An 18,157-nucleotide genomic window follows, 5' to 3' on the forward strand; every position below is an offset into this window, starting at 1 on the left:
ACCAGCGTGGGCCCCACACTCCTGCCTGCCCACTCGCTGCCACTTCCCACCTTCCTGCCTGCCACCACTGCCACTTCCATACCTTCCCACCTGCCTGCCAGCCACTTTGGCACCATGCAGTTCCCAGGTGTATGGCTGGGACCACAGAATGCAGCAGGAGCCAGCCCAGCCCAGCTAGCACTGCATGAAGCCAGCTGGGAATTGTGGGGGCTGGGCTGGGCTGGGTTGGCTCCTGCTTGTTCTGTGGTCCTGGCCATGCAACTGGGAACTGTGTGGTTCCAGAGCAGCAGGCAGGCAGGAGTGGCGGCAGTGGATGTGAAGGTGGGAAAGTGGCGATGGCAGGTGGGGAAGGAGGGGGGCAGGAAATGGCTGCTTCTCCCCACCCCTCTGCTTGCCTGCCTACCACTCCAGCACCATGTGGTTCCCAGCTGCACTGCTGGGACTACAGAATGCAGCAGGAGCCAGCCCAGCCCAGCCCCTGATTCCTGGCTGACTCTGTGCAGTACTGGCTAGGCCAAGCCAGCTCCTGCTGCATTCTGCATTCTGGCCCCGAGGCCACAGAATGCAGGGCAATCACCAGTGGGCCTCCCCTCTTTCCTGTTCTTAGCTTAGTTTGCACTTCCAGATGCAGGGAGGGCAGGGGAACAGCCCCAGGGTTGCCAGGCCACAAGCCTCTGCTAGGCAGAGGATTCCAGTTGGAGCTGAGGGTGGGGTGGGGCAGGGCCAGGTGGGCCTTGCTGCCAAGGCTGCTGGGTCCTGCTGGCACAGGCATATAACAATTTTCTAACTTTTTTAGGGGCCCCGTAGGCTGGATAGAAAGGCCTGGCAGGCCAGATTTGGCCTGTAGGCCATATTTTGCCCACCCCTGCTGTAACCCACAGGTCTTTTTCTGAAGAGCTGCTGCTTAGCCAGTTGGTCCCCAGCCTGTACTGGTGCATGGAATTGTTCTGTCCTAAGTGCAGGACTTTGCACTTGCCCCTATTAAACCTCCTGAGATTTCTTTTGGTCCAATCGTCCAATTTGTTGAGTTCTCTCTGAATCTTAGCCCTATCCTCCAGTATATCTACTGCTGCCTCCAGATTCAGGTCGTCTGGAAACTTGCTGAGGGTGTACTCCATCCCATCTTCCAGGTCACTGGAAGATATTGAACAGGACTGGCCCCAGGACCAACCTCTGGGCCACTCCACTTGACACTGGCTGCCACCCAGACATCAAGCCTTTGAGCCCATGGTCCAGCCAGTTTTCTATCCACTTTACAGTCCATTCATCCAACCCATACTTCTTTAGTTTGCTTGCAAGAATGCTGTGTAAAACTAAATCAAAAGCCTTGCTAAAGTCAAGGTATACTACATCCACTGTACTCCCCACATCCAGAGTCAGTCATCTCATCACAGGAGGCAAATAGGTTGGTCAGATATGACTTGTCCTTGGTGAATCCATGTAGACTGTTCCTAATTTCCTTCTTCTTCAAGTGCTTAGAAATGGATTCCTTGAGGACCTGCTCCATGATTTTTCCAGGAACTGAGATGAGGCTGATTGGTCTGTAGTTCTCCTGATCTGCATTCTTCCCTTTCTTAAAAAGATGAGCTCTATGTGGCAGCAAGGATCATGCTGCTCGTGCCAAAGACATCCCAGGGACCTGGGAGAAGAGCCATGGAGATTACAGGGACTGCTGGAGAGGTGACTCCAAGCACAAATTCTTACCATGCGGCAAATGAGAAGGAAGAAAATCTGATGCAGGGGGGATCAAAGGTGCTGCAGTTTGTAACTTCCTGCCAGTTCTGGTAGGCTGGGTGTGGAATGAAGAGTGATTTAAAGACACACCCAGCAGCAACTGTGGTAGGCTGAGAGAGAGAGAAGAGAGTGGACAGCACAGATAAAAGCAAGTAAAAGCAAAGACTAAACCCCAGGAGGAGAGTGAGTAATACTCCCATTTTTTGAGGCTTAGAGGAGCTTCTCTACTTACCAAAACCCAAGAAGGCAAAGGAAGTGATTGGTGAGACTCAGTAGACAGTTACCTCCGAACCTGCAAAACAAATGGAGCAACTAACTGTGAGTGTAAGACCTACAGTCCCAGTGGAGAAAAAACTGTAAACCCATGGTCCTGCAGCCTGCCAAAGGAAATATTAAGGACCATAGTTCAGAGGGGAGGAAATGGGTAGCAAGCTGACAACCTCTGTATTTTGGCAGAGCTAAAGAACGGAGCAGGGTATGAGAAAGAAAGACGCTAATCAGCTCAAAGGTTGTCAACAATTCAGAACCAGTAAGCCTCCCTCCTTTTGTTGTTTTACAACAAGTCATGGCAGGTGAGATAGGGAGGGCATGCTATATGAAATCTTAGTTACTAGATTGGCTTTGACCTTTGACCTAACACCTGGGGTATCTGGACAGTAAGTAAGCGGAGTAAATTAGTAATTCTTTAATTAGAATACCTACTCTGCTTACATTCTATATCTGCCCTTCTCTGATCATCTGGGACCTCCCCTGATTGCCATGAGTTCAAAGATAATGGTCAGTGGCTCTGCAAGCACAGTGGCCAACTCCCTCAGTACCCCTGGGTGCACTGCACCAGGTCCCATGGACTTGTAGAAGTCCAACTTTTTAAAGAGTCCCTAACCTGTTCTTTTGCCACTGCTGGCTGCTCACCTCCTCCCCACACTGTGCTGCCTGGTGCAGTAGTCTGGGAGCTGACCTTGCCTGTGAACACTGAGGTGAAGGAGACATTGAACAATTCAGCCTTTTCTGCCCCATTCAGTAAGGGACCCACACTTCCCCTGATCCTCCTCTTGTGGCTGACACTTGTAGAACTGCTTTTTGTTACCCTTGACATTCCTTGCTAACTGCAACTCCAGTTGCATGTTGGCCTTCCTGATTTCTTCTCTGTATGTCCAAACAATATTCTTATACTTGTCTCTAGTCATTCATTCTAGTTTACACTCCTTGTAAACTTCCTTTTTGTGTTTTACCTCCCTGAGGAGTGTTGCACTTAAAAATGGATTTTTAAACCCAGTGCTCTAAGAATTGACACAACTTGCAGTTGATGAATAGCAGAAAGGTTTGCTTTATTAATTACCAACAAGCTACAAAACTAAATGACAGAAAAAAGAGACTCTTTCCCAATATAAAATGAGCTATTAGTCCTTGTATTATCTGAGCTGCAAAGAGATCTTTACCCAATGCAGGCAGGAAGCAGTTCTTGTACAGCATCACAGTGTGGATCCTTTGCTTATCAACTGGGTGGCAGGATGGCTTCTTGATCTTCCCTGGACTGCTTACACCTTGCTGGCAGTTCTGTCTTGCTTTATAATGTTTAATTGTATAATTTTCAAAGCATTTTTCCTTGATAGTTGGCCGATTTTAAAGTCAGAACAGAAGAGGGAGGAAAAAAGGGTGACCATCATATTATAACTGTTTTTGGATTTGTCTAGGTGTGAAGACTTGCGTTTCTCTGCAGCCCCTGCAATTATAGGTCAATTACAGGTGATGGGCTTTGAGTGGCCAAACAGGATGCTTAGAGGCATTGGTTACTCAACCTGTCTTTGTTTATCAATGGGGCAAATTTGCAATAGTTTGTACTAGTGACAGTCTATTTACAAAAACTGCAAACATACATTGAATGATTGAGATATTTGTAACACCTTAGGCATTGGATGCCTGTTTTGAGAAATGTGAGCATGTCATGTACAGGACATCTTTCCTGTACTCAATGCACCTTATACACTTCAAGCAAACCTATAAATTGAGTCTTTTGTTTTCTTTAGTGACACAGATCAATTGATACATAGATGCAGTTTCCTTGCCTTCACTAACTCAGCCTCTTCTTTGGCTTTCTTAGCTTGGAAATGCATTTGATGTGTGTGTCAGCTCTATGCCAACAATTTCAACCATCACTTTTATTATTTTATGGCATGGGTCTGGTATTGGGTACCACAAGCACTCCACTGTCTCAACACCTAATGGGTTGCAAGCCATTAGCGGAGTTTGATTTTCTTGTGGCAATTTCGTTACCACAATCCAGTCTTGCATTTTTGTGCAAGAGACACTGTCCAAGCTTTCACAGATTTCATATGCAGCAAGAAGTTTCCTGCTAAGCCAAGCTACTCTTCTGCCTGTAAGCTGCCATGGGCAGGGTATGTTAGGTCAAGCTAGTAGAGCTGACCAATTTTACTTTTGCTGCTGGCTTTGGCCAAGGACCCACTGTTTAGGGCCCTTGCCTCTGCTGCAGTCAGGCTAGTAGATAACATTCAGAGGCCACCCTGGGCTTGTCAGCAATGCAAAATGAACAAAAGGAAGTCCAACAAATGGCAGACCTATCATTTCTAACCATGGAACCCTAACAGAAGAAATATCAGGTTTCATTGAATCCATCTTAAAACTACTTGTCACCCAAAGACCAAGTTTCATCCAAAACACAACTGACTTCTAGGGCTGTGCCAAACACCATCATTTTGTTTCAACGTATGTTTTGCCATTTTGAAGGGACAGTGTTTCATTTCATCATTTTGTTTCAGTTTGAAGCACTGTCCCATTTAATTTAATTGAAACTGTTTTGCTGTTTCGACGTTTTGTCCATAAGCTGTAATGGGGAATCATGAAAATACCTAAAACTTTGTCATTTCCTGCCTGATTCAGATGAAAATTGCAGAGATGCTAGCCCCTTCTGAGGGCATGAAACCTGCCAAGTTTCAAGGAGATAGGTGCAGAGGTTTCTTGGAAACTGCACCTCAAACTGCAGAAAGCAAAACTCGTGACACTTGCTGGCAGCAGCAGCTTCCTGTCATCCAATGCACAGATCCAGGGGGCCGAACCCCGGGAGGGCTGCAGGGCTGTGCTAGATTCCTCCTGGGGGTGCAGGCCCCCAGATCTGCATCAGATGACAGGAGGCTGCCACTGCCGCCTGGGACCCACAATAACACCATCGCCATTCCTAGATCTTACACCTGCACCTCCATAAGTATTATGTATCTCATGGAATATATGTAGGAGAAACCAAACAACAACTGTGCACCAGAATGAATGCACACCAAAAATCTATCAAAGACAAGAGGACCCAAATACCTGTGGGGACACATTTTTCACAAGTCAATCACTCCCTCTCCTATCTCTCAGTTCTAATCCTCTGAGGGAACTTTAAAAGCACCTTTTGTAGACAAGCCTAGAAACTTCATTTCATAAACCTACTGGATACAAAAAAATCATGGACTCAATATAGAAATTGGATTTATAACACATTACAACCTGCAGGACATCTAATTCACCAGGTACCTGCCTGACCTGACCTCTTGCATTCTTATTTTTCCCCAACTTTTCTCCCCTCCCGTACTTTTCTGCCTGTTGTCTTCCTGATTTCCAACTATTTCCTTTTCCATTGTTAACCTCTTTTTTACCTTGTATTATTACCATTGTAGTGTTTCCCTTTGTTTTCCCCTGCTTTACCTTCTGTTTTTCTAATGTCTACCTATTTTTATTTTCATTGACATCCTGTCACACTTTTAGCTTCTCTCACTCCTGTTTGCCTGATCTCCTACTATTTCCTTTTTCACAGACAGTCTCTTTTCTACCTTGTACTCTATCACTGCAATGTCTCCTTTTGGCCTTGTTTTCCCCCTGCTATCTTCCTCCTCCATTACCTGCTTTACCTTTTGTCTTTGAATTCCTACCTATTTACACTTTCACTGACATCCTGCCACACTTTTAGCTTCTCTTTTTCTTTGGCATCTCAGACCATCAGAGACTCCCTGTGCCTGAAGAACAGTGACTACCCCCGAAAGCTTGCTAAGAACTTTTCCCCAACTACTCAGTTGGTCTAATAAGAGATATCACATCTACTCGGAGAACCTTGCCTGCCTACATTCCTAGACCAAATTGGCTACAACTGAAAAACCAAACAAATAAACTATCACTTAACTGTCTTTCAGAAGTTCTTCCAGGCTTCACCTTCTTGTTGCCTCTTATCTTTTCAGAGGCTTCGCAGAGCCTGCAGGCTTGTGCAAAGAAAGCAAATGACCAAGCAAGGAAACAAACACATGAACAGCAGAAAACCCTATTCTCAGCCCTCCTGGTAGCAGCTTAACCCCAGGCTACAGGCAGCCTGCTCCAGTTAGGTACAGACCCTTGAGGCTGCTTTCGGCCTCTTAATCTTCCCCCTCTGGGCCCACGTGGCTAGCTCTCACGCTCCCTGCACCTGTGTCGGCTCCCTACCTCCCAGGACTGGGTTCCCCAGCCTTCAATGATTTCTCCCAGGTCTGGAGTGGGCGTGTGGAGGTGGTTCTGGGGCATGAGGCTATTCAGACTTCCTCGCACCCCTAGTAACAGGGTGGAGCCCTGTTACACTGCCATACTTGCTAGTTTTTCTGTGCATTGGAATGGTTCTTTCCTATGCCCTTAGAAAGGTTTTTTTAAAAAATACGACTAGTTCTCTATCCCTTAGACTGGCCTCCCAGGGGATCCTGCCCAGGAGTTCCCTGAGTGAGTTGAAGTCAATCTGCTTTTCAGAAGTCCTGGGTCCTTACTCTGCTCCTCTCTTTCCTTCCATTCCTCAGGATCCTGAACTTGATCACCTTGTGGTCACTGCTGCCCAATTTGCCATCCACAACAATAAATTCCTCTATAATTCTTCCCTGTTGGTGAGCAGCAGGTCAAGAAAATCATGGCCCCTACTTGGCCTCTCTAACACTTGCACCAGAAATTTGTCCCTAACACTCTCCAAAAACTTCCTGCATTGCCCTCGCAAGATGTCAGGGTGACTGAAGTCCCCCATGAGAACCAGGGCCTGTGATCAGGAAACTTCCATTAGCTATTTGAAGAAACCCTCATCCTCCTGGTGTGGTGGTCTATAGCAGATACCCACCACAACATCACCCTTGTTGCTCTCCGCTCTGACCCTAACACAGAGACTTTCAATAAGCCACTCTCCAGTTTCATACTGAAGTTCTGAGCAATCATACAGCAATTTTACATAAAGTTCAACTCCTCGTCCTCCTCTTTTCCCTTGCCTGTCTTTCCTGAACAGTTTGTACCCATCCATGACAGTACTACAATCATCCCACCAAGTCTCTGTTATTCCAATCATGTCATAGATCTGTGACTGTGCAAGAACATCCAGTTCTTCCTGTTTGTTTCCTAGGCTCCATGCATTCATGTACAGACACCTGAGGTAACTAGCCAATTGCCCCTACTTCCTTAGAAAGAATTAGAAGGCTTCTGCTATTGCCCACTCCTGCTTGCACTTCCTCCAGGTCACCCACTTCCTCACTTACATCAGGGCTTTGGCCTACATTTCTTAGCGAACCTAGTTTAAAGCCCTCCTCACTAGGTTAGCGAGCCTGTTTACAAAGGTACTCTTCCTTTTCTTCATCAGCTGGATCCTATTTCTTCCTAGCAATCCTTCTTCTTAGAAAACATCTCATGGTCAAAGAAGCCAAAGCCCTGATGGTGACTACAACATCTGTGCAGCCATGCATTGATCATGAACCACAACTTATGGTAGAGGTGATATCTTTTATTAGACCAACTAGATTTTTGCAAAAAAAAATTATTTGGAGATTTGCAAAAATCTAGTTGGTATAATAGGAGAGATCACCTCCACCACGAATTCTGAATTCTTTTGCCTCTAGACCAATACGGCTACAACCTGGATACCTTGATTATGAACAACACCATCTGTTGTAACAGCACTAGTATAAGTTAGGCCTGGTAGGTAGATGTGGCTGAAGTGAGCTGTCTCATGTAGCTGTACTAAGATATTTATAAGCCTAGAATGAAAACATTACTGTCCAGCCAGCCAACACTGTCCCTCCCCCTCCCCCTCCCCCATATGCTATAAGATGCTGGCCAGGAAAAACTAAGATGTTAGCCAGGAAAAACTAAGTCTGGAAATGTGTTGCATTGCTTTACCCAGAAGTTGGTAGATGCTTCCAGGTCAGGACATCCAAATCCTTGGCGCTAAAATCTAAAGATTGCATTGGCAGTCTCTGACTGATGGGCTTTGGATGAGGCTCAAAATTGTCATCCATGATGTTGGCAAAGCAGAGTCAAATAAAAGAAGTGGTACTTGTGATCTCCTTGTCTCCTTATGTGGCAAAAACTGACTTGTTTCAGTGAAACTGTACCCTGAGGGCAGAAACTCAAGTAAGAAAAACTAAGGTTATTTTGGTTCTGGCCTTTCTCTTCAGCCAGATGCCTCATTCAGCCTTCACTATGTCCCAGGTAGCAACGAAAGAAGTAGACATGGACCTACAGATTCAGAACATTACTATGTATATTGTAACAGGGCCTGGCCCTTTTACTATGGGTGTAGGGTAGCTCAAATGGCCCCACACCCTGAAAGCATTCCTCTACACCAGGGGTGGGCAAAATGCAGGCCTCATGTGGCCCACCAGGCCATTTTATTCGACCCACAGGGCCCCTAAAAAAACTTAGAAAATTAATATTTATCTGTCCCTGGCTGCCTGTCATGCAGACCTTGATGGCTTGCCAAAACTCAGTAAGCGGCCCTCCACCTGAAATAATTGTCTGACCCTGCTCTACACCTACCCCAGAGGCTGAGGACCCAGGTCAGGGGACACAGTGAACCTCCCAGCAAAGGAGTTAACTCAGGTGTGAGGAATGAGGGAGGGCGTGTCATGATGCTGTGGGCCGCTGCCACCTGGCTGCTAGGCCTGGCCGTCACCTGGTTGCTGGGTCACGGGTGGGAGCCTGCAGGCAGCCGCCTGCTGAGCGCCACTGAGCTGGCACGGTACATGAGCACTGAGGGCTCACCTGGCCTCTACCAGGCCATGCTGGGGCAGGTCTTTGATGTGCACTGTGGCTGCGAGCACTACGGGCCGGGCGGTGCCTACAGTAGCCTGGCAGGCAGAGATGTGTCCCGGGCCTTCATGATGGGAGACTTCATGGCGCGGGGGCTGGTGGATGACGTGTTGGGGCTGCCCCACGGGACGCGACCACGCTGCGCCGCTGGCTGCACTTCTACCAGCAGCAATATGGCCTCGTGGGTGGGTGGGTGGGTGTGTGCGGGGCCCGGCAGCACCTGAGGGCCAAGGATAGAGGAGCTGCTGGGGCTCAGGGCAGGGCCGGCCCCAGATCCGGGCTGTGCTGCTGCTTTCGGATGCGGGCAAGCACGAGCTGTGCGGAGCTGGACACATTCCTGGCGCTGGCAGGGTTTTTGCGCTGTCCCCCCAGCTCTGCGCCTGCTTTGGGGGCTGCGCTGAGATCCTCCCTGGGCACAGGCTGTGCTCGGTGTTGTGGCGAGGGCTGCTCGGGTGATGTCTGGCATGGGGAGACGGTCAGACCAGTTGCTCAGGGCAGGATGCTTTTCCTCAGATGCAGGATGGGGAAAGGATGCGCCGAAGCCTGAGTCATACAGATGTTTCCAGGCCTGGGCCATCCCTTCAGCTGAGCTGATTCCTTACAGCAGCTTTTTAAATCAGGATCAGGAAAAGGCCACAGACCCAAATCAGGACCCAGGGGTGACCTGGTAGCAGCCTATAAGTACATGATGGGGGTGCATCAGGATCTGGGGGAGTGCCTGTTCACCGGGGAACCCTAAGGGAAGACAAGGTCCAGTGGTCACAAACAGTCATTTTAGGCTGGACATAAGGAAAAACTTCTTTACTGTCTGAGCCCCTCAAGGCCTGGAACAGACTCCTCCCCCCCCCCCCCCCCAAGAAATGGTGCAAGCACCTACTCTGGATACCTTTAAGAAACATTTAGATGCTTATCTTGCTGGGATCTTTTGACCCTAGTTGACTTCCTGCCCCTGGGGCAGAGGGCTGGACCCAATGATCTTATAAGGTCCCTTCCAGCCCTAATGTCTATGAAATCTATGTGAACCAGCAGGGGGGAAAATAAAATAATACTGAAAGTAGCCTCAGGGGACTGCACTTGCAGAGAGCAAGGCTGTCTGGAGCCTGGGGTTAGCTAAGGTCTAGCAGCTCCAGGGAGGGGCTGTGAGCAAGGCTTCTCTTTTGTTTATAGGAGCCCTGCAGGCCCTCAAAGCCTCTGAAAGATAAGAGGCTACAGAGCAAGTGAAGCCTGGGAGAAGCCTAGCAAGCAGGAGGCATGAAACCAGTGGAAAGCTAAGCGGCAGTTTATTTGTTTAACTGTTTCTTTTGCATCTCTTGCAAGCCCAGGGTGATGGTGCTATGGATTTAACTCAGCTGCAGCAAAGGTGAGGACCCTGAACAGTGAGTCCTTAGCTAAAGCCAGCAGCAAAAGTAAAAGTGGTCAGCTTGGGGTGCCTGGCCAAACATGCCTAGCTCTGCTCTGCACAGAAGCTACCCATAATAGTATACAATATACAGTTGAGAGGCACACCATGTAACCAACTCACTTACATATATCTCAATAAACAGGTAAGTCCCCAGAGTATTTCTTGCCATAACATCTCTGACACCCCTCACTTACTAACACTATACATTGATAGGCCATGATATTCACGCAGGGGGAGACTTTTGGTCTGATAGTCTTAGAACAAGAACAGAAGTAAATGACTCCTGAGTTTCAAACCTAGCTCTGAAACCAATTCCCTGTGTATAATTGTTGGCTACAAATGTCCAACTCGGGATCCTTAAAATTCTAGTTTATTAGGAGGATTGAAATACTGTAATGAATTAAATCATAAACCTTGGGGCTGGTCCCCCCGCCCCACACACACACACACAGTAGCAAGCTACAGAGTCAGGTATACCTATCCTACAAGCGCTGGAGTCTGCCGTCGATGGCCAGTCGAGGCTTCTTTCAGCATGGTGTTATCCTCCAGAAGGGGGTCGCCGGCTGGTCCTTCTGGCTGGACAGGTCTGGTCAAGTTGGAGATCAAGAGGGTGCCGCTGAGGGTCACTTTTCACTGCCTTTTATCTGTCCTTGGCAAACTTTGGTGACTCCCTAGTTTTCAGGTTTGCCCAATCCAGGGGTCGTTGACCCTCGTGGGACTTCTCCCCCCTCGGTGGCTACTGGATGGCATCTGTCAGCCCCAGGGGTCATCCGCATGAACATACAGGTTTGGGAGTCCGCTGATGAATTTAGAATAGGGCTCTGGGAGTGGTCGATCTGGAGATATTCAGCCCAAAAGTTGGTCCCTGGCGTTGATTAACTCAGGCCAGGGCTTCTAGCCCTTGATCAGTGACATTTAGGATTTCCTGGTTGTTACATTGTCTTCTATTGAGTTCTTCCCTTGGTTGATCTGCAGCTTCCAGGTGTTAATTGCTGTCTGCTACTATGTTACACATTCAATCACTGATTCACTCGCTCTTTCAGGGGCCAGCCTGATACAGGGAAGGGCAGTTTGATTCCTGCCCTTGTTAACATTGTTACAATGTATAACTTACTTATGAAACTAAAACACATTTAGTTGGAAGTTGAAAGGTGAGGAGCATAAAATATAAGCTACAAATGCCATGGCACACAAAGAGATAAAAAATACCAAACTACAAAGGGAGATACAAAATGCGCGCACACAAATTTTAAAACACAATTCCTTATCTTAAAGTGAAAGAGAGAGGAAGGAAGAAAAGGTAGAAAAAGAGAAACATATCCAAAGAGGGGAGAGCAAATGCAGGCAAGAGAAAAAGGGGGCTTTCTGCTACATAATTGAGATTCTCAACTACCTTCTCTGCTTTTTAATATCTCCAGCTGTAAAAGGGATGCAATGACACTTTAGGACTTACTCTTTATAGCAGCTTATGAACTAACACTCATACTATTCTGTACTATGCTATAACTATGAAAACTATTATACAAGTGCCATATAGAGAAGCAATATTAATTAAATCACATTCACTAGCAGCAAATCAAATATTAGGGGTTCAAGCCTTCAGTTGAGCTTTGCTACCTGATACAGATGAAGAGAAGTTGCAAACCTCTGTCTTTTCCCTTCTGTTACACATTGTGATGGCTGCAGGGATCCCAAAGGGAGCATATTCTCAGCTGAGGATCATGTGCATCACTACTCATTTTGCTTCAACTGTTGCACTCTTTTTCTGGAAGTGAGGACAACAGTGACCTGGAATAGGCCTGGCCATTTTCTAAGCCCCAGAGGCCACACCAGCAGAGACCAGGATTGCTGCATGGATACTTCTCCACACATCATCACTGCCCTGCATGCCCACATAAGCACTACCCCTCAGTGCTGCCACCTACTGCTGTGCCACACAGATATGCAAGCATGACTCCTCCACCCTTCTACACTGCAATGAGCACCTGCACAGCTATCCCTCCCCCTCATTCCTGTACTGCACAAGCACAATAGCTCCTCATCCCATCCCAACCATGGCCCAGGACACCTTTAGGTCCCTGTGCTGCCTTATCCTTTGCAGCTGGAGGAGGGAGGGGGAAGCCTGGAAATTCCAGCTGCTGCTGCTGTTGCAGCTGGAGTTACTGGGGAGTGTGTTGGCCAGGTGAGACCCTAGAGGCAGTAGTGGATTAAGATTAATTGGGGCCCTGGGCAAACAGAAAATTTGAGGCCCCCCACCGTGTGAGGGCAGGTTTCCTCTGCCAGGGGGCTGCAGCTGGGCCCACCTGGCCTCCTCAGTGCATCTGGGATGAGTCAGGGGGCATGAGCACCGCTGAGGTAAAGGCAGCCCCAGCCCCTCTCTTGGTGGGTGTCACACAGTTGGTGCTGTGGTCCCCCACTGCCATGGGATGGGCTGGGCCTGGGGCCAACTTGGTGGATGGGGCATAAGTTCTGCCCCTTGCTGCCCATCTGCCTATCCCTTTGCTGGCCGCTCTGCCAGCCCGGGTGGGTGGGGCTGTTCCATCCTGGCTGTCCCAGCGGCTCTGGTGCCAATGGCCATGTGCAGATGGTGGAAAGTGGGAATGGAAGCAAGGCTGCCCATGGAGCCTCCTGGCAGCAGATGGCCCCAGGAATCCACTGCTATCTTCAGGGAGCTCCATGTCTATCCCTAGCCCCTGGCCAGGAGGAGGCACACACTGCCCACCCTGGATGCCCATGGCCAGGATGCCCTCCTGGACTGTGCTGACCCTGGCTCCCAAAGGGGGCTTCTGATTGGCAGGGACCCCTGGGCTTAGGGGGACCAAGGGGACCCTTGCATTAATCTGCCTCTGGCTAGAGACTGCAATTTAACCCCCTGTGGAAGGCATGCAACCTACATGCCACTAACTTAACAGCACTGACATAGAACCAACTTTGTTCAAGGGGCCCCTAAAGTGGAAAGTTCCTTGAACAGCTATTCTGCCCTTCTGAGGCTTTAAGTCAGGACTATAAGCATGAAAATAACAGAAAGGATGGTACATAAAGGGGAACAATAACTAGACCTCTTGGTTGCTTAGGCTTGGCATGTTGTGAGTAACCCAATGGCTTCAAATTAACCCCAGGAAGAAGACTGACCCTTTATACACAGGAGTTTCTGGGATTATTTTTGCTTGTTATCTTCCTTTTAGCAATGAGACTGACTGATAACTTGCACATCTTCATGTCTTAAGTGGGTTCTGAGTCCAGTACTCTAACTGCAGCTGTGAAAATAAACTATTAGTCTCAGTACAGTGTACCCTCTTCAAGTGAGAGGAGAAGCACTGGGAGCCTGCCCCTACAAACATAAACTACAGCAATGGAGATACCTTTTCTCCCTAATTCAAGCCATTATGGTCTGCCCCACTGAGAAATTTCTGACACAACAAATGATGTTATCATTGACTGCCTGCCTGAGGTAGGGTATGTCAGCAATATTGGAGGGTCTGGTGGGTGACACATACCTCTGAGCCACAGCACCACTCTTTTAAGTTCTTTGGGGTGCAGGTCATATGTTTGTTCTGCATTTATACAGTGTGATTCTGGTCCAGAGCTGGGGCTTGTAGGTAGTACTGAAAAACAAATAATCACTTTTAATTACAATGCACATAACCAAGCTGAATTTCAATATGCACTTAAGTTTAGGGAAAGACCAGCAGGCTAATATTTTTTAATAAAACCTTGTTTAGTCTTGGGCTGTTCAGCAGCATGGTTAAGCATGCAGAGGGAAGGTGGGGGGAGGCGGGGTGTCAAAATGGGAAATAGTTAACGGTAAACCTGACACTCAGCTGCCATGAAAAGGTTCCTGTCTCTGGACAATGACGCTGGATTAAAGTTACTCCTCTTCTATGCTGCATTGTATCACACAGTCTATTTTGGTCAGGAAGTAGCTGAGTCCATATTTGGGAAACACTCACACTGAAGGACAGCATGAATGTCAGTGATAAAGGAATGACTACTCAGAAAAATAGAGTTTTGCAAGCTTCGTGAAGAGTCAGGAAGCAATGGTTCATCTTGTAGGACCTATCATCACCCTTTTGAGCACCTTTATGAGCAATGTGAATGCATCTCAGGGAAAAAGAAGTAAAGGAAAAGCTAAACTCACCAGCCATGGATAAAAAAATGGAGATTTTAAACTGCAGAGTGTAATGCATTGGTATAGCTGAGACTTTGTGCACACCAGTTGCATGACATGCCAAAGGCTACAGCCAGCCTGACCCCAACCCCTGGCAATAAGTTATCTCAGAGGTATAACTTTAAATGTTGGCATCCTGGGCAGCAGGGAGGATGGGGGTTGGCGGGGGGGGGAGGAAGAGAAGCGGGAGGGAGAAGTGGGTGCTTACTTCCCTGCACAGAGGCTGCCCCAGTTGTATCTGCAAAACAAGCTGCTGCTGCCTCAATTCAAACTCCCTGAACAGGGGCTGCTGCAGTGGCAATGGAACAGGTTCTCTGGGGGCTGCCTTTCTGAAAGGAGTACCCAGGACTGGTACCCCCATTCAAACCACCCACAGCACTCCCTCCCAGTTACATTACTGCTTTATTTTGTGTAACAACTACTGAGCTCTGCTGCTATAACCAAAGCTCCAGACAAATCTGGATCTGCAGCTTTGCCACCTCTCCCCAAGTTTTGCATTTAGTGATCTCTGAGATTCATAGACTCATAGATGCTAGGCTGGAAGGGACCTCAATGGATCATTGAGTCAACCCCCTGCCCGTGGCAGGAAAAAGTGCTGGTGTCATATGACTCCAGCCAGGTGCTTGTCCAGTCTCTTCTTGAAGACCCCCCAGGTAGGAGACAGCACCACCTCCCTTGGAAGCCCGTTCCAGATTCTGGCAACCCTATGTGAAGAAGTTCTTTTTGATATGCAGCCTAAATCTACTCTCTATCAGCTTGTGGCTGTTGTTCTTGGTTATTCCAAGGGATGCCCTGGTAAACAGAGCATCTCCTATTCTCTACTGCACCCCCTGGTGAATTTGTATACTGCCACAAGATCCCCCCTCAGCCTTCTCTTGCTGAGGCTGAAAAGGTCCAGGTCCCTTAGCTTTTCCTCATAGGGCCTTCCATGCAGGCTTCTAACCATACAAGTGACCCTCCTCTGGACCCTCTCAAGGTTGTCCACATCCCTCTTGAATTGCAGCACCCAGAATTGGACACAATACTCCAGCTGCAGCCTGACCAGTGCTGCATAGAAGGGAAGCATCACTTCCCTGGACCTGTTCGTGATGCACCTACTAATGCATGGCAAAGTGCAGTTAGCTCTGCTAATTGCTTTGTCACACTGATGACTCATTCATCTTGGAGTCAACAACAACTCTGAGACCTCTTTCCACTGCTGTGCTGCTGAGAAGGTCATCCCCCCGCCAATAGGTGTGCTGGTGATTCCCTTTCCCTAGGTGCAGCACCTTGCACTTGTCTTTGTTGAACTGCATCCTACTGTTCTCTGACCACTTCTCTAACCTGTCCAGGTCCTCCTGGATTCAGTTTCTTTTCCTCAGTGTGTTTACTTCACCCCATAGTTTTGTGTCATCTGCAAATTTGGACAGAATGCTTTCCATGACCTCATCCAGGTCGCTGATAAAGATATTGAACAGCACTGGCCCAAGGACCGAGCCTTGGGTGACCCCACTGCCCACATCTTTCCTGGTCAATACTGACCCATCCACCACCACGCTCTGGGTATGACCCTTAAGCCAATTTGCCACCCATATGACTGTGTAATCATCTATGGCACAGCCATTCAATTTGTTTATGAGAACAGGATGGGATAGCATGTCAAAGGCCTTCTTAAAGTCCAAGTAGATGACAACTACCTTGACTTCTGCATCTAAGTATTTAGTGACCTGATCATAGAAAGAAACAAGGTTAGTCAGGCAGGATCTACCTGCTATGAACCCATGCTGGTTGCCCTTCAGTATTATATTACCTGCTGGACTCCTACAAATGAGATCCTTGATAATTTTTTCAAGGGTTTTCCCAAGGATGGAGGTGAGACTAACTGATCTTTGGTTACCTGGATCCTCGTTCCTCCCTGTGGGAGGAGAAGGTTGGTCTAGTTTGGTCTTCCTCCGAACCCGCCTGCCACGACTTGGATCGAAAGAGAAAATATGTTCAGCGTTAGATATAGAGTGAGGAAACACCACAGAATCCAGGTGATGAGCTCACACAGTGCAAGTTTATTCCTTCGCTTGAGGTTACAGTGTTGCATTTTCCTCGCTAATTACCTCATTAGCAAGGGAACATTGGCTTAGCTGATAAGGAAGTGTGGCAGTCCCCAGCATTCTGGGTATCCCAGGCTACATAGTATCTATGGATTGTTCTCCACTAATTGATTCACTAGTGGGGCACATTCCCCATGCCTCCATGGGCCCCAAACTGGGAGCTGCCTTTGCTGCTCCCTCCCCGCTGAAGGTGAGTCCCAACACTGTCCATCATTGCCCAGAGGGGTGGATAGCTTCTAGTTGCTTTTGCTGCTTGCGCTCCAGCCCCAGAGCACTCTCCCTCTGAGTTCTCCTTGGCGGCGATTTCCCAGCTATTCCCCAGACTCACCAGACTAGTCGTGGATCTTCGGTAAGTACTTTGCCTGCTTGGGGCCAGCCGTCCCTCTGCACCTCATAGTCCCGGGCACCCTCTGAGGCAGCCGGCCGGCGTCTCTCTCTTTCTGCCTCCTCTTCTCCCCTCATGGATTGTCCTTTGTCCTCCGTGCCCGAAGGCAAAGTGTGTTTGCTTGCCACCCAGTTTATATTGGCCACAGTGGGCTAATTACCCTGAACATCCCCTGGTGAGTCATCCCCTCCACCTGTGCGAGGCGTTTTCCTAGTTACCTGCTCCCAGGGCTCTCTCAGTAATGGGGCTCTTGCCTGAGCCCCTGTTATACTCCCCTTCTTGAAAATAGGAACCACACTGGCCCTTTTTCAGTCCTCTGGGACCTCACCTGAGCACCACGAGTACTCAAACAGCTGTGCCAGTGGCTCTGCTATGACACTGGCTAATTCTTTCAGTACCTTGGGATGGAGCTTGTCTGGTCCCACAGACTTAAACACATCCAACCCCTCCAAGCGTCTCTTTACTAGGTTGGCACTGACAGTAGGTAGGCTGGTGTTCCTCCTGCTTCTATCTGTAATGCTTTGGGGAGATTTGTCTAGATCCACGTTCAAGAATACAGAGGCAAAAAACTCATTGAAGACCTCTGCTTTGTCCCTCCTATCTGTTAGGGTTGTGTGAAGCTTCGGTCCCTGATTCTATTCAGCAGCGATTCAGCCCAATTTGGTGGCCAAATCTCCAAATCCAAATCAAATCAGAGGACCCTTTAATCTCTCCAAATCAAATTGGAACCCTCCAAATTAATTTGGAGAGATTCGGAAAGATTCAGAGATTTGGACATAGACACAGCTTTAAATGTTTTTTCTATATACCTCTAGGTAGCAGGTGGCTCGTGAATGCTGCGATGCTGGGGTGCAGGGAGTGTCCCACAAGACCACAGGGGGGTCCCCAGCACACTCAGCAGCAGACCTGGAAGTGGACCAGAAGCACTTCCGGTCCACTTTCAGGTCTGCAGGAGAGCGCACTGGGGGGGCTCCCCCCACACTTCCCTGGCTCAGCAACTGGTGCCTCCTGGGTCTGGGAGGTGGCACCTGGGGTCCCCCTGCAGCTGATCGTCGAGCTGGAGGAGCGCGGGGGTGGGGGCAGCGTGCTTCCCAGCAGACCTGGAAGTGGACTAAAAGTACTTCTGTTCCACTTCCGGGTTTGCCACCAAGCACGTGGAGGGGCCCTCTGCACTCCTGTGGGATGCTGCATGCGCCCCAGCATTGCAGTGCTCATGAGCTGCACTGCTACCTCAAGGTATGTAGAAAAAACCTTCAAACCTGTGTCTATGTCCAAATTGCTGATTCTCCAAACTGGCATCAAATCTTCAG

At 48.5% G+C, this 18,157-nt stretch overlaps 2 long non-coding RNA genes across 2 annotated transcripts; both read right to left on the reverse strand.

Annotated features, from left to right (window-relative positions):
* Window positions 1-285: 285 nt before the first annotated feature.
* LOC132244554 (uncharacterized) lies at window positions 286-7,773 on the reverse strand. The gene is made up of 3 exons (XR_009456120.1): window positions 3,174-7,773; window positions 1,967-2,026; window positions 286-1,639 (listed from the first exon to the last, which is right to left on the reverse strand). It is a non-coding gene; the product is annotated as an uncharacterized LOC132244554 (long non-coding RNA).
* Window positions 7,774-10,071: 2,298 nt separating this feature from the next.
* Window positions 10,072-17,615, reverse strand: LOC132244553 (uncharacterized). The gene is made up of 2 exons (XR_009456119.1): window positions 16,255-17,615; window positions 10,072-13,815 (listed from the first exon to the last, which is right to left on the reverse strand). It is a non-coding gene; the product is annotated as an uncharacterized LOC132244553 (long non-coding RNA).
* Window positions 17,616-18,157: the final 542 nt, after the last annotated feature.

The sequence above is a fragment of the Alligator mississippiensis genome, chromosome 12, assembly GCF_030867095.1.
Source record: "Alligator mississippiensis isolate rAllMis1 chromosome 12, rAllMis1, whole genome shotgun sequence".
Lineage (NCBI taxonomy): Eukaryota > Metazoa > Chordata > Crocodylia > Alligatoridae > Alligator > Alligator mississippiensis.